Genomic DNA, 17,281 nt, shown 5'->3' with positions numbered 1-17,281 from the left:
CAAATTGGGACATTTTGTCAGGCTTGAAAGACATAGATTTTCTCCCTGTATACATGTGTAGGTGGGTGTATCTTTATTTCTCTCTATGCATATATCTGCAATGATATAACCTATCCCCAACACTTCAAGATATATTTGATGATAATACTTTGCATTGCTAAGAATTTATGATTGACCCAACTAAATAACTGAATCTGATTGAATGGATATTTGAACATGGATCTCAATAGTACTCCATGTGTCATATGAATCATCAATAATGTAAGTGATTATTCTAGTATTGGGGCATGTTTGTTTTTTCATTGTAATATATACTTTTTTCTTTTCTCACATCATCTCTAATCATTTTATAAACAAAGTTAAACTTTTTTTTGAATCTTACAGACAAAGAGGATGGCAATAAGAGCACTCTGGACAACTGTAAATAACAAGCAAAGTTAAAAAGGGAAGAAAATCAAGCCAGAAATCAAAATATGTTCCATTTCCTTCAGAAAATCATACAATGATGCTCTTCCTCCAGCAGCTGTTAGACAAAAGAGAGAAAATCAAAAAAGAATAAGCAGATTATGCAGAACTGAAGGATACATTACATGAAAAGTGAAGAGAGATTATTTATCATTCAGAAAAAGAGGGAAATATCTGGAAGTCCGTGAGGAGGAAACTGTCAATAGTAAAGTCACGTAGAACAGACAGGAATACAGGCTTCTCCCTGTGAAGAAGAAAACGGCTTGAATGATAGCACCACTAAACAAGGCATTGTCCATATTTGTTTACCTCCTCAAGAATACTGGCTGTAGAAAAGCTCCATAGATTTGCCTATTGTGGGAAAAGCACAAATTGCAAATGTCCTGATTATGGGAAACTCACAATTCCTGCCTAGGATTAAACCAGAAGATTCACATAGGAGAGAAATGCTTTGAATGTTCTGATTGTTGGGAAACTTTCAGTTATAATTCCAATTTGGTGATAGACCAGAGGAATCATAAAGGAGAAAAACCCGTTCAATGGCCGGATTGTGGGAGAAGTTTCAGTCATAATTCCTGCCTTACTCCATGGAGAAACCTTATGAGTGTCAAGATTGTGGGAAAGGTTTCATTAGAAATTCCAACCTCCTGAGACACAGGATCACGCACACAGAAGAGAAACCCTTTGAATGTCCTGACTGTGGGAAAAGCTTTAGTAGTAATTCCAATCTGCTGACACACCAGAGGACTCACACAGGAGAGAAACCCTTTGAATGTCCTGATTGTGGGAAACGTTACAGTCAGAATTCTCACCTGGTGATTCACCAGAGGACTCACACAGGAGAGAAACCCTTTGAATGTCCAGACTGTGGGAAAAGCTTTAGTGATAATTCCAGTCTGGTGACACACCAGAGGACTCACACAGGAGAGAAACCCTTTGAATGTCTTGACTGTGGGAAACGTTACAGTCAGAAATCTCACCTGGTAATACACCAGAGGACTCACACAGGAGAGAAACCCTTTGAATGTCCTATCTGTGGGAAAAGCTTTAGTAATAATTCCAATCTGGTGACACACCAGAGGACTCACACAGGAGAGAAACCCTTTGAATGTCCTGACTGTGGGAAACGTTACAGTCAAAATTCCCACCTGGTAGCACACCAGAGAACTCACACAGGAGAGAAACCCTTTGAATGTCCTATCTGTGGGAAAAGCTTTAGTAATAATTCCAATCTGGTGACACACCAGAGGACTCACACAGGAGAGAAACCCTTTGAATGTCCTATCTGTGGGAAACGTTACAGTCAGAATATCCAGATGCTATTACACCAGTGGACTCACACAGAAGAGAAACCTTTTGAATGCCCTCTCTGTGGGAAAAGCTATTGTGATAATTACAAACTTCTGAGACACCAGAGGACTCACACAGGAGAGAAACCCTTTGAATGTCCTGACTGTGGGAAATGTTACAGTCAAAATTCCCACCTGGTAGCACACCAGAGAACTCACACAGGAGAGAAACCCTTTGAATGTCCTATCTGTGGGAAAAGCTTTAGTAATAATTCCAATCTGGTGACACACCAGAGGACTCACACAGGAGAGAAACCCTTTGAATGTCCTATCTGTGGGAAACGTTACAGTCAGAATATCCAGATGCTATTACACCAGTGGACTCACACAGAAGAGAAACCTTTTGAATGCCCTCTCTGTGGGAAAAGCTATTGTGATAATTACAATCTTCTGAGACACCAGAGGAGTCACACAGGAGAGAAACCCTATGAATGTCCTGATTGTGGGAGATGTTTCAGTCGCAATTACACGCTGGTGACACACCAGAAGACTCACACAGAACATAAAGCCTTTGTATGTCCTATCTGTAGGAAACGTTTTTGTTATAATTCCAGTCTTGTGAGACACCAGAGGACTCACACCATGAAGAAATCTTTGAAATGACTAGTCTGTAGACATTACTTCAAGCATAAATCATCCCTTATTGCACACAAGGTAATCTATATGAGGAATAGTAGATGAGTTTAGAGAATGCTGGAATTTCATTTGTGATCTCCCATTGAAAGTTTAGATGAGAAATTGATTGTTTGAATTTTGGCCTGATTCATTTTGCTCAAACATTTTTCAGGATTAAATTCGTAGGTGGAGAGAAGAGGAAAATGGGAAATGGTTAACTAGTTTCTGGTTATTAGCAGAAGCTTCTGGATATTTCCTTTTCCAGAAGTAGTTGAATTCCTCAAAAAGGATTTTTGGGTGGAGCTTTTGTATTTTGATTATGGAATTCCCACATGTGTAGTTTCAATCTTCTACCTTGGTTTCCACCCAGATTCTGAGCCCCAGAATTCCGCAGTCGGCATAAAAGTAGTCCTCAAGATATGACTATTATGGACCTTGAATTATGGGTGCATGTTGCAATGGCTGTTAAGTGAAATTGCTTTCCTTAACTACCCAAATCCCTCTGCTCTCCCTGAGGCAGCCATTAATCAAATATGTGAGTCGCTATGCTGAACATTGTCTACTCAGAGCTGGGGAAAACTCTTGGAGATCTAGTGCATGGCCAGGCTTGCGTGCCATAGGCATCTCTAGGCCCCCTCTCCCTCCAAGACATCCTTGTACTCTGTATCCTAACCCTTGTGTCCCCTGGGCCCTTCACTCCCTCCCAGCGTCCCCTTACACCTGACTCCCACCCCACCCAACCTCACACCCTCCTCCTTCTTACCTTTTGAATATCTCTGAACCTCATGGTGGGGACAGAGGGAAGGACATGCATCCTTGGGCCTCATGATTTTGTCCTGGAAGTAGCCACCATTTTCAGTGGACCCTGGATTCATCCCTGCTGTGAACTGTGGTAATGGTGCAACACGCCACACTACATCCTGCCCCAAACGGCAGCTTGCATGGGCTGCACAACAAGCTATGTAGTATATGGCCACTCACGGCCGCAGAAGACGTCAGATGGCTGTGCAACAAGTGTCGGGGTGTGCTTGCCCTGGCTGCGATGGTCCTAAAGTAAGCGGCTAAGAAATCCTCCAAAACTAAGAAGTGGTGCTCATTTTGAGCCCCAAAAGAAAATAAAATTAGGTCTTATTTTCAGGGAAACGAGTATGTATATGGAATTCTATGAACTCACGATTGACCCAAGTCAACAAATAAATTTCATAACTGAATGGGTGTCAGTTTCCGAAATAAAAGACTGCAAATCTTGATGATGATGGTTAGAAGATGCTTTATCGGTACAGACTGACATCCATAAATAATGAAAGGAAATATTGTTGGAGTTATTGCTCTGTGCTCCCCACCACCTTATAAAGTCTTGTGCCTAAGCAGGGCATTAAAGCAGCCCCAATCTTCTACCCACCCTCCTAATCCAAGGGCTAGCCACCCACACACTGGTCATACCCACCTCATTCCTACCTACTTCCTACTGCAGGGAATGTCAGTAAGCCACAATCAGCCCTAATTAGCCCCAGTTCTGCCAGCACTTTCAGCTCTTTCAGCCTCAGTCTTGCCAGCAGTTTCAGCTCCCAGTTTAGGCCAGCATGTCCAGGGCTGATAGGCTTACTCCTTCCCTCTGGGAGCCTCCCATCGCTCGGAGATGCTTGCAATTCAACCGCGGAGAAGGCTGCAGGCTGCCTTATGACGTCATTCTTCCCTTGAGGAATGAGAGTAGGCTGTAGCAGTGGCTGGTGGCCTCCTGGAGACAGTAGGATCAAGGTTAGCTCGGTGGGCTGTGGCAGCGCTAGCTGCGCCGGGGATCACATGTGGACCCCTACCATGAGGACCACGCCTGGAATATAAAGATTACAGTGAGTGGTAGCACGGGTCAGGGGCCCTGGGTTTGTCTGGATTCTTCCTGTGGAATCTAGTGGTCAGTCTCGGGGCCTTGACGTCCTCCATCGGGACCCAGGATGCCTCTGACAGCAGATACCCTTTCAACATTATCAAATACTGGAGTTTCTTTCTGTGCCAGCAGGTATCTAGTATGTCCTCTACCTCATAGTGTTGTTCCCTTCCTACCATGGTAGGAGGTGAAGGGGCAATCCTGGGGCCCCTCAGGGGAGTTATATGGACTGGTCAGAGTAGGCTACAATGGAATACCAGATGGGTTTTCCCTAGTAATCGGGGAAGACGGAGTTGCACGCTTACCGGATTAATGACTCGTATTATTGGGAAGGACCCTATAAACCTAGGGCCTAGTTTCTTGCAGGGATATGGGTAGTTTCGGATACTTGGTAGAAAGGTACACTGGTTGACCCACCCTGAACGTGGGTGGGGCTCTTTTTGTCCCCCGGCTTTTTGTAACCTGTAGCCATGTGGTTTAGGGCTTTCTTGACACTTCCCCATACGTTCCTCATTCGGTCTGACCATTCTTTGACTCCTATATTGGCTGGATCTATACTAGGGCACTCTGGTATCGGCATGAACTCTCTTCCCGACACTGAAATGGAATGGAGTAAACCCTGTACTGCTATGTACAGCATTATTATATGCTACTTCAGCATATGGCAGTAGGTCTGCCCAGTCCATTTGCTGATGTTTGATATAGCATCTCAGGTAACTTTCCACCATGGCATTGGCTCTTTCAGCTGCCCTATTGGTAGCAGGATGGAACGCTGAACTGAAACCCTGCGATGAACCAATTCTTGTCAGGAATTCCTGCCCAAATCTGGCGGTAAACAGCACCCCTCTGATATTATTTACTGGGGTACCCCGTGGAGGTGATAGACATGAACTATAAACAACTTAGCTAACCACCTGGCAGAAGGGAGACCAGGACAGGGTATAAAATGGGCTTGTTTAGAGAACATGTCTATCACAGTCCAGATGACTGTATTTCCTTGACTCTCTGGTAGCTCCACGATAAAGTCCATGGCTATCTGTTCCCAGGGATGTGTGGGGTCTGCTATTGTTTGCAATAAGCCTAATGGTTTGCCTGGTGGGGTTTTCATGGTAGTGCACACCACACAGCTCCGTACATATTCAGCTACATCTTTTTTCATAGAGGGCCACCAGAACTGGCGATTGATGAGGTGCAATGTCTTTAAATACCCAAAGTGTCCAGCAGGTCGATCTTCATGACAGCACTGTAGTACCTTTAACTGCACATCTGGGGGAACATACAGCTTTGACCCCTTCCAAACAAAGCCATCCCTAAGTGTAAGGACAGAGCGATTTTCACTATACCACTGGTCTCTTGGTAATGCGGTTTGGATGGCCTGTGGAACAGCCCCACTGGAACCTGCTGGGTTATAGATGGCGACTGGGCGACAATCAATGATTGGCAATAGATAATAGGGTAAGATCAATTACAGGGGTGAAATCCTCCATGGGTCACTAGCGGTTCGCCTGCTTGCACATGCACAGTGTTTGCAAGATGCATGATGTGTGCCCACAGACGCAAAATGCACACGCACATCAAATGCATCATTTGCACAGAGAAACAAGCCATTTGACGGTAAGTACAACATGGAGGGGGGTAACAGGTGTGTCACGCAGTACAGATTCGCTAGAAAGCAAGATTTCCTGCTTTCTAGCGAATATATATCACGCGGCACAGCTGATCGTCTGATATACCAGTTCAGACCAACTGGTAGCTTTTTTTTACTACAGAATATCCAACCAAAAAAACCTCTTTCACAGCAATGCAGACAATATCTGTTTTTTCATTCTTAAAAGCTATTTAATGCATTTTTTTTTAGAAAAGCAACATTTTCCATCATATAATTTCTTTTTCAAAGCTCCAACACCAAGGCAGTTGCAACAAATTTGTCAGCATCTTGGCGCTGCTACCACCGGGGTAACAAGCCGGCACATCCAAGACTACAAAATCATAGCAAGAGGAGTTTATGAACCTAAGAACCCTGCACTCAAAACCACAATGCTTTTACTTCTCAAGCTACAACCCCTGTGCATATTTTTTTACCATGTAATTTTTTTAGAAGCTTCAGCAGCTTACTGGGACCACTCAGAAACTCTGCTTATGATTCACAGATAGTTTGTGCAAAGGATATGCTGGCTAAGAAATTCTGGCCTCAAAATCTGGAAGACATTCAGGATGCAGAAGGCTGAAACTGAACGTTGCGTTTCTCTAAGACACATTAAAACTAGCATGAGGGGAATAGCAGAATATAAAAAAAATACAACAACCCTCTACAATAAAAAGATAAATTAGGCACCCCTCCCAAACTTACTAACACTATATATCTAACAAAATTGAGCAAATTAAAAGGCAGCCCGAAACAAACACCAGAGGAGCTAGTCACAGGGCCAGGCAGAAGCCACTGTCCAATCAGAGGAACCCTCCGTTTTCTCAGAAGAAAAGTATGAAACTAACTCAGATCGAAAGATGAAAAAGATCTGTTATCTGGAGAGTAAGGACGAGCCGGTTACAGAGTAAACTGAATTTTGAAAGTTGTAGCTTTCAATTTGCTGTTGAAGCAGCAGGAAGAGCTCAATGGGTAGATTTGTGGGGAAGAAGATGATCCAGGTTGGTGTAGTGGTGAAAGCTACAGGTTAGAGACTGGGAAATACTCAGTTGCAGTCCGCCTAAAGTGTGAAGCCATCTGTGCAGCTTTGGGCAGTCCTATCAGATCTAGGCCTAAGAAAGAAAGGGGGAAACCGCTTGACTGACTTGAAGGCACCAAACCAGGGGTGAAATGCTCCCGGTTCGGACTGGATCGCCTGATCCGGTAGCGATGGCGGCGGGTGGTTTGAAGAACCGGTAGCAAAAATCCGTGCACACCCCGCATGCCCACCTGAGCTGCGCGATATCAGAGGCTTTTTCTTTTTACTTTTAAAAGCATTTTTTCTACAACCTGTTCAGCCGAAAAAATACTTTAAATGCTTTTTTTAAAAAAAGTTGACCATACCTTTCTAAAAAGATTAGCCTGGTGATCACTTAGCCATGTGGTTTGATGGGCTATTCTATTTTTGTCCTTTTTTTAAACAATTTTTTGGGGGGGAAACATTTCTTCTACCATATATAGGCAATCGCGCCCTCTTTCTTAGGCTCCATTTTCTAGGCACTGCTGCATATTTTTTCTGTGACCTAATGGAGACTTCAGTGCAAGCAAATTTACAGAATCTATACACGGCATTTAGGAGATATAAAATTTCCTCCTTCAGAAATGAAGCTTGGTGGTTGATGATCTTGGACGCAGCCCTGGCCAGCAGGAGTGAAGCTGGCTCCCCTGCAGTGTCTGGCCTGATGGCGCTGCCATGTCCAAAATCCTGGGAGCCACAGGAAATCAGATTTTGGGGTATTAGAGAGGTTTTGATCTCCACTGAGAGTCACCCCTAAGAAAGCTGATTGTGTAATTCTATAAAACCTTCATGAACTTTTACCGCTGAACACATAGCTAATCTTTGTAAGATAAGCAGCATCACATTTCACTAGGCTCAGAAGTCAAAAACGACTTGATAGCATTTAATTAGTGGAAACATGTTGCAAAGGCCTTAGACAGAGGCTGGAGAAGCATGTTTTTCTGCCTCCTGGTAGGAGATGGTGGTCAAACAGGCAACACCTGTGCCTAGAAAGCGGATATCATCTGTGGTTGACCTTAAAGGAGTTAAAACCATAGAGTACTTCATTGCTAGAAAGGTTGGAAGGTGAGGGAAGAGTAGAAGGCAGTCGAGTTTCCTTTTGAAAAAGCACCTTTGGGACAGCCGAACTTCCTCTTCCGGATGACTGATGGGAGGAAGTTGGTGTGCAGAGTGGCTTTCCTGCTGTTTCCATGGTGGAAGCAGCAGCTGGCAGGTGAGTTGAGGGCTGCAGGTGGGAGGAGAGTCCGGGAGCAACTTGGGCTGGAAGCGGAGAAGCAACTGGGCTGAAGCCTCTCAGCTGCGGCTGCTGCAGGTTCCTTCCCTCCCCAAATGGAAGCCCACTGGTGCTGCAGGCTGGGAAACTGGGGGCTGCAATTTCTGCTGGTGGGAAGCTTGAAAAAGCCTCTTTCAAGTGGAGGTTGGTTCTTTGGGGCTGGCTTCCCTCCAGAGGTTGTGGCTGCTCCGTCACTGGAGGGTTTGTAACAGGGCTGGAAGGGACCTTGCAGGTCTTCTATTCCAACCTCCTGATCAAGCAGGAGACCCAATATCATTTCAGACAAATGGCTGTCCTGTCTCTGTTTAAAAGCCACCAGTGATGGGTCTCCCACAACTTCTGAAGGCAAATCCTTCCCCTGGTTAACTGTTCTCAGCGTCAGAAGTTTCTCCTTAGTTCTAGGTTGCTTCTCTCCTTGCTTAGTTTCCATCCAGTTTCTAGTCCTGCCTTCAGGGGCTTTGGAGAATAGATTGACCCCTCCCGCTTTGTGGCAACTCCTCAAGTATTGGAAGACTATCATGTCTCCCCTAGTCCTTCCTTTCACTAGACTAGACATTCCCAATTCCTGCAACTTTTCTTCCTATGCTTGCGCTCCAGCCCCCTAATCATCTTTGTTGCTCTTTTCTGCATTCTTTCCAGAGTTTCAACATCTTTTTTATGATACGGTACCAAACCTGTATGCAATTTTCTAAGTGTGGTCTTACTCTTTATAAAGATTGATTCTATCTCCCTGTTAATGCAGCCTAGTATTGAATTAGCTTTTTTTTGCTGCTGCAATACATTGCTGGCTCATATCTAAATGATTGCCCAGTATGACTTAAAAGTCCCTCTGATTCTTGATGAACGTATCTTTTCTTTTATATACACTGAGAGCATATGCACCTAGACAAATTCCTTGTGTGTCCAATCACACTTGGCCAATAAAAAATTCTACTCTGTTCTATTCTGTTCTGTTCTGTTCCTGCTTGAGTCAGGTTCTACCTGTTCTGTAGCAGTACATTTGGTTTTTCCTGCATAAGTGTAAAACCTTATTTTTTTTCATCCATCGAATTTCATTTTGTTAGGTAGGGCCCAGTGTTCAAATCTATCGAGATTCTCTATCTTGAGCCTATCTTCTGAGGTACTGGCTATTCCTGCCAACTTGGTGTCATTTGCAAATTTGATGCATTCCCGTTCGATTCCCTCATCTAAGGCATTTACAAAGATATTAAAGAGTACTAAAACAGGGCCTTGGGGTACCCACTGCTTACTTCCCTCCATATAGATATAGTCCCATTAAGGAATACACTTTGAGGGTGGTTTGTCAGCCAGTTACGAATCCCTCTGTGTGGATGGATGTACCTATCCCACATTTTTCTAATTTACCAAGAAGTAAGTTATAGTCTACTCTGTCAACTGCATTACTGAAATCCAATTATACTATGTATTTCATTGGTCCACTAATTTAGTCACTTTGTGTAAGAATGAAATAACATTTGTTTGGAATGATCTGTTTTTGACAAACCCATGTTGACTTCTGGTTATATACAGTATTTGCTTGCATCTAGGTGTTTGCTTCATTATTGTTTCATTATCTTTTCCAGGATCTTCCCAGGTAGTGATGACAGGCTAATTGGCCTGTAGTTTTATGATCCTTTTTTGAAGATGGGAACTACCATATTTTTCAGAGTATAAGATGCACCTTTTCCCCCCCTAACTACATCAGCTCTTTTCCAGTCCACCGGTAGTTCCTTGGTGTGTGAAGATCTTTGGAATCTATGGTTCAATGGTTCTTAGATCACCTCTGCTGGCTCCTTCAGAACTTTGGGATGTAATCAATGTAGTCCTGGTGGTTAGAACTTGTCCAGAATGGACAGATGTTTTCCTATCATTTTCTTGCCTGTTTTAATTTGTATTCCTAGTCTGCCTTTTACAGTTCTGTTTTTGGTAGGTTTGGCTATTTTTTCTTTTTGCCTGAAGATAGATGCAGATAATGAATTAAGTAGCTCTGCTGTGTCTCTACTGCCCGTCACTTCCTTGCCATCGATCCCATTAATGGACTGATTGTTTCCTTGCCTTTTTTCTTGTTTTATACATGCTTTAAAATTATTTTTGAAATTTGTTGCAAGTGTTAGTTCATTCTCAGCATGAGCTTCATTTCATCATCGCAGATTCGGGCTATATGCTGGTATTCTGCCTTAGTTTATGTCTCTCTTTCAATTTTTTATACTTATCCTTTTTGTCTTTCAGTTTATCAGAGAGATCTTTCTGCAACCATGCCGGCTTCTTCTTGGATTTCTTGTGTTTCCTTTTTAGTGATATTGTGTTGGATTGGGCTTATATGATCATATTTTCCAGTGTTTCCCATGCTCCTTGCGTTGTTTTCTCCTTCAGGATTTTTATGCAAGAAATTTTGTTTAGGCTCCGAATTTGTTAAAATTAGCTCTTCTGAAGTTTAAGACACTTGTTGGATTATATTCTATTGCTTGTATTTGCATTAAACTGAATTCCATTAAGACGTGGTCACTCACCCAAGGTTCCGACAACTTCAACTCCTTCTATCACTTCTCTATTAGTAAGAATTAAGTCGAGTATAGTTTTTTCTCTAGTTCCCTCCTCTACCTTTTGGATGGCAAAGTTGTCCCCTAAATTGGTTAGGAATCTGTTCAGTCACCTACTTGCTGTAGAGTTTGTCTCCCAGTTTATATCAGGACAGTAAAAGTCTCCCGTTAGAACTTGATGTTGCCCTCTTGATATAGTTTGTAATCTACATGTGTATTGAAAATGACAGATGAATAAAATTTACAAGGTTTTTTTACTTCCATGTCTTGCCAATAAGTATGGTATTTCCTGTCCCACCATCCATGTATTAACCAGGTTCAATTGTGCTTAATCCAGCACTTCTAAGAAATAGCTATTGAGGATCTTTTGACATATTTGGTTGCACAGGTAGTCCTCACTTACCACTTCTTCCCTGAGACTTCAAGTTACTATGGCACAGTAGAAGCAGACGTGCACCTAGTCCACAAAATTTGTGGTAATCCTAGCAGTTGTTCAGTGACCGCACGTCAGCAGTGACTGTGATTTTGAAGGTGCAGGAAAAGAAATCACAGCAATTCGGGTTCTGTCAATAGTTTCACATTCATGATGGCTGCAGCATCCCACACTCACGATCCCAATTTGTAGCCTTCCCAGATAGATTCTGACCAGCAAAATCAGTGGATATACTGGCAGGAATTTGCAAGTCACGGTCATATGAAATTGCCTTTAACAACCCACAGTAATTTGCTTAACAACTACAGAGAAACAGATGTAAGTTGGCACTGTCATGTGACATCATGCTTAATGATTAGTGATGCTCAGTTCCAATTGTGGTAGGTTAAGTGAAGACTACTTGAATTGGAATTTCACCAGAGGGGTTGTAGACAGTATTTTCTGCTCTTATTTGCAGCTGAGGACTTCCATGAGCAAAAGTGGTGCTTCAAAGCTTGCAGAGGCTTTCGGCATCATTTCATCAGCTAAAGCCCCCACATCTCTAAATTTAGCTCCAAAGGTATGACTGTAACCAAATTGGGACATTTTGTCAGGCTTGAAAGACATAGATTTTCTCCCTGTATACATGTGTAGGTGGGTGTATCTTTATTTCTCTCTATGCATATATCTGCAATGATATAACCTATCCCCAACACTTCAAGATATATTTGATGATAACTCTTTGCATTGCTAAGAATTTATGATTGACCCAACTAAATAACTGAATCTGATTGAATGGATATTTGAACATGGATCTCAATAGTACTCCATGTGTCATATGAATCATCAATAATGTAAGTGATTATTCTAGTATTGGGGCATGTTTGTTTTTTCATCGTAATATATACTTTTTTCTTTTCTCACATCATCTCTAATCATTTTATAAACAAATTTACACTTTTCCTTGAATCTTACAGACAAAGAGGATGGCAATAAGAGCACTCTGGGCAACTGTAAATAACAAGCAAAGTTAAAAAGGGAAGAAAATCAAGCCAGAAATCAAAATATGTTCCATTTCCTTCAGAAAATCATACAATGATGCTCTTCCTCCAGCAGCTGTTAGACAAAAGAGAGAAAATCAAAAAAGAATAAGCAGATTATGCAGAATTGAAGGATACATTACATGAAAAGTGAAGAGAGATTATTTATCATTCAGAAAAAGAGGGAAATATCTGGAAGTCCGTGAGGAGGAAACTGTCAATAGTAAAGTCACGTAGAACAGACAGGAATACAGGCTTCTCCCTGTGAAGAAGAAAACGGCTTGAATGATAGCACCACTAAACAAGGCATTGTCCATATTTGTTTACCTCCTCAAGAATACTGGCTGTAGAAAAGCTCCATAGATTTGCCTATTGTGGGAAAAGCACAAATTGCAAATGTCCTGATTATGGGAAACTCACAATTCCTGCCTAGGATTAAACCAGAAGATTCACATAGGAGAGAAATGCTTTGAATGTTCTGATTGTTGGGAAACTTTCAGTTATAATTCCAACTTGGTGATAGACCAGAGGAATCATAAAGGAGAAAAACCCGTTCAATGGCCGGATTGTGGGAGAAGTTTCAGTCATAATTCCTGCCTTACTCCATGGAGAAACCTTATGAGTGTCAAGATTGTGGGAAAGGTTTCATTAGAAATTCCAACCTCCTGAGACACAGGATCACGCACACAGAAGAGAAACCCTTTGAATGTCCTGACTGTGGGAAAAGCTTTAGTAGTAATTCCAATCTGCTGACACACCAGAGGACTCACACAGGAGAGAAACCCTTTGAATGTCCTGATTGTGGGAAACGTTACAGTCAGAATTCTCACCTGGTGATTCACCAGAGGACTCACACAGGAGAGAAACCCTTTGAATGTCCAGACTGTGGGAAAAGCTTTAGTGATAATTCCAGTCTGGTGACACACCAGAGGACTCACACAGGAGAGAAACCCTTTGAATGTCTTGACTGTGGGAAACGTTACAGTCAGAAATCTCACCTGGTAATACACCAGAGGACTCACACAGGAGAGAAACCCTTTGAATGTCCTATCTGTGGGAAAAGCTTTAGTAATAATTCCAATCTGGTGACACACCAGAGGACTCACACAGGAGAGAAACCCTTTGAATGTCCTGACTGTGGGAAACGTTACAGTCAAAATTCCCACCTGGTAGCACACCAGAGAACTCACACAGGAGAGAAACCCTTTGAATGTCCTATCTGTGGGAAAAGCTTTAGTAATAATTCCAATCTGGTGACACACCAGAGGACTCACACAGGAGAGAAACCCTTTGAATGTCCTATCTGTGGGAAACGTTACAGTCAGAATATCCAGATGCTATTACACCAGTGGACTCACACAGAAGAGAAACCTTTTGAATGCCCTCTCTGTGGGAAAAGCTATTGTGATAATTACAAACTTCTGAGACACCAGAGGACTCACACAGGAGAGAAACCCTTTGAATGTCCTGACTGTGGGAAACGTTACAGTCAAAATTCCCACCTGGTAGCACACCAGAGAACTCACACAGGAGAGAAACCCTTTGAATGTCCTATCTGTGGGAAAAGCTTTAGTAATAATTCCAATCTGGTGACACACCAGAGGACTCACACAGGAGAGAAACCCTTTGAATGTCCTATCTGTGGGAAACGTTACAGTCAGAATATCCAGATGCTATTACACCAGTGGACTCACACAGAAGAGAAACCTTTTGAATGCCCTCTCTGTGGGAAAAGCTATTGTGATAATTACAATCTTCTGAGACACCAGAGGAGTCACACAGGAGAGAAACCCTATGAATGTCCTGATTGTGGGAGATGTTTCAGTCGCAATTACACGCTGGTGACACACCAGAAGACTCACACAGAAGATAAAGCCTTTGTATGTCCTATCTGTAGGAAACGTTTTTGTTATAATTCCAGTCTTGTGAGACACCAGAGGACTCACACCATGAAGAAATCTTTGAAATGACTAGTCTGTAGACATTACTTCAAGCATAAATCATCCCTTATTGCACACAAGGTAATCTATATGAGGAATAGTAGATGAGTTTAGAGAATGCTGGAATTTCATTTGTGATCTCCCATTGAAAGTTTAGATGAGAAATTGATTGTTTGAATTTTGGCCTGATTCATTTTGCTCAAACATTTTTCAGGATTAAATTCGTAGGTGGAGAGAAAAGGAAAATGGGAAATGGTTAACTAGTTTCTGGTTATTAGCAGAAGCTTCTGGATATTTCCTTTTCCAGAAGTAGTTGAATTCCTCAAAAAGGATTTTTGGGTGGAGCTTTTGTATTTTGATTATGGAATTCCCACATGTGTAGTTTCAATCTTCTACCTTGGTTTCCACCCAGATTCTGAGCCCCAGAATTCCGCAGTCGGCATAAAAGTAGTCCTCAAGATATGACTATTATGGACCTTGAATTATGGGTGCATGTTGCAATGGCTGTTAAGTGAAATTGCTTTCCTTAACTACCCAAATCCCTCTGCTCTCCCTGAGGCAGCCATTAATCAAATATGTGAGTCGCTATGCTGAACATTGTCTACTCAGAGCTGGGGAAAACTCTTGGAGATCTAGTGCATGGCCAGGCTTGCGTGCCATAGGCATCTCTAGGCCCCCTCTCCCTCCAAGACATCCTTGTACTCTGTATCCTAATCCTTGTGTCCCCTGGGCCCTTCACTCCCTCCCAGCGTCCCCTTACACCTGACTCCCACCCCACCCAACCTCACACCCTCCTCCTTCTTACCTTTTGAATATCTCTGAACCTCATGGTGGGGACAGAGGGAAGGACATGCATCCTTGGGCCTCATGATTTTGTCCTGGAAGTAGCCACCATTTTCAGTGGACCCTGGATTCATCCCTGCTGTGAACTGTGGTAATGGTGCAACACGCCACACTACATCCTGCCCCAAACGGCAGCTTGCATGGGCTGCACAACAAGCTATGTAGTATATGGCCACTCACGGCCGCAGAAGACGTCAGATGGCTGTGCAACAAGTGTCGGGGTGTGCTTGCCCTGGCTGCGATGGTCCTAAAGTAAGCGGCTAAGAAATCCTCCAAAACTAAGAAGTGGTGCTCATTTTGAGCCCCAAAAGAAAATAAAATTAGGTCTTATTTTCAGGGAAACGAGTATGTATATGGAATTCTATGAACTCACGATTGACCCAAGTCAACAAATAAATTTCATAACTGAATGGGTGTCAGGTTCCGAAATAAAAGACTGCAAATCTTGATGATGATGGTTAGAAGATGCTTTATCGGTACAGACTGACATCCATAAATAATGAAAGGAAATATTGTTGGAGTTATTGCTCTGTGCTCCCCACCACCTTATAAAGTCTTGTGCCTAAGCAGGGCATTAAAGCAGCCCCAATCTTCTACCCACCCTCCTAATCCAAGGGCTAGCCACCCACACACTGGTCATACCCACCTCATTCCTACCTACTTCCTACTGCAGGGAATGTCAGTAAGCCACAATCAGCCCTAATTAGCCCCAGTTCTGCCAGCACTTTCAGCTCTTTCAGCCTCAGTCTTGCCAGCAGTTTCAGCTCCCAGTTTAGGCCAGCATGTCCAGGGCTGATAGGCTTACTCCTTCCCTCTGGGAGCCTCCCATCGCTCGGAGATGCTTGCAATTCAACCGCGGAGAAGGCTGCAGGCTGCCTTATGACGTCATTCTTCCCTTGAGGAATGAGAGTAGGCTGTAGCAGTGGCTGGTGGCCTCCTGGAGACAGTAGGATCAAGGTTAGCTCGGTGGGCTGTGGCAGCGCTAGCTGCGCCGGGGATCACATGTGGACCCCTACCATGAGGACCACGCCTGGAATATAAAGATTACAGTGAGTGGTAGCACGGGTCAGGGGCCCTGGGTTTGTCTGGATTCTTCCTGTGGAATCTAGTGGTCAGTCTCGGGGCCTTGACGTCCTCCATCGGGACCCAGGATGCCTCTGACAGCAGATACCCTTTCAACATTATCAAATACTGGAGTTTCTTTCTGTGCCAGCAGGTATCTAGTATGTCCTCTACCTCATAGTGTTGTTCCCTTCCTACCATGGTAGGAGGTGAAGGGGCAATCCTGGGGCCCCTCAGGGGAGTTATATCGACTGGTCAGAGTAGGCTACAATGGAATACCGGATGGGTTTTCCCTAGTAATCGGGGAAGACGGAGTTGCACGCTTACCGGATTAATGACTCGTATTATTGGGAAGGACCCTATAAACCTAGGGCCTAGTTTCTTGCAGGGATATGGGTAGTTTCGGATACTTGGTAGAAAGGTACACTGGTTGACCCACCCTGAACGTGGGTGGGGCTCTTTTTGTCCCCCGGCTTTTTGTAACCTGTAGCCATGTGGTTTAGGGCTTTCTTGACACTTCCCCATACGTTCCTCATTCGGTCTGACCATTCTTTGACTCCTATATTGGCTGGATCTATACTAGGGCACTCTGGTATCGGCATGAACTCTCTTCCCGACACTGAAATGGAATGGAGTAAACCCTGTACTGCTATGTACAGCATTATTATATGCTACTTCAGCATATGGCAGTAGGTCTGCCCAGTCCATTTGCTGATGTTTGATATAGCATCTCAGGTAACTTTCCACCATGGCATTGGCTCTTTCGGCTGCCCTATTGGTAGCAGGATGGAACGCTGAACTGAAACCCTGCGATGAACCAATTCTTGTCAGGAATTCCTGCCCAAATCTGGCGGTAAACAGCACCCCTCTGTCTGATATTATTTACTGGGGTACCCTGTGGAGGTGATAGACATGAACTATAAACAACTTAGCTAACCACCTGGCAGAAGGGAGACCAGGACAGGGTATAAAATGGGCTTGTTTAGAGAACATGTCTATCACAGTCCAGATGACTGTATTTCCTTGACTCTCTGGTAGCTCCACGATAAAGTCCATGGCTATCTGTTCCCAGGGATGTGTGGGGTCTGCTATTGTTTGCAATAAGCCTAATGGTTTGCCTGGTGGGGTTTTCATGGTAGTGCACACCACACAGCT

The 17,281-nt window shown here is 43.4% G+C and overlaps 1 pseudogene; it reads left to right on the top strand.

Moving 5' to 3' along the window:
* Window positions 1-975: 975 nt before the first annotated feature.
* On the top strand, window positions 976-15,474 carry LOC139311988 (zinc finger protein 850-like; annotated as a pseudogene).
* The last annotated feature ends 1,807 nt before the right edge of the window (window positions 15,475-17,281 follow it).

This window comes from Pituophis catenifer, unplaced genomic scaffold (assembly GCF_029215685.1).
Source record: "Pituophis catenifer annectens isolate HBS135680 unplaced genomic scaffold, rPitCat1.0.hap2 SCAF_2, whole genome shotgun sequence".
Lineage (NCBI taxonomy): Eukaryota > Metazoa > Chordata > Lepidosauria > Squamata > Colubridae > Pituophis > Pituophis catenifer.
Note: the sequence above shows the minus strand (reverse complement) of the source record. Positions and strands in the feature narration are given on the sequence as shown.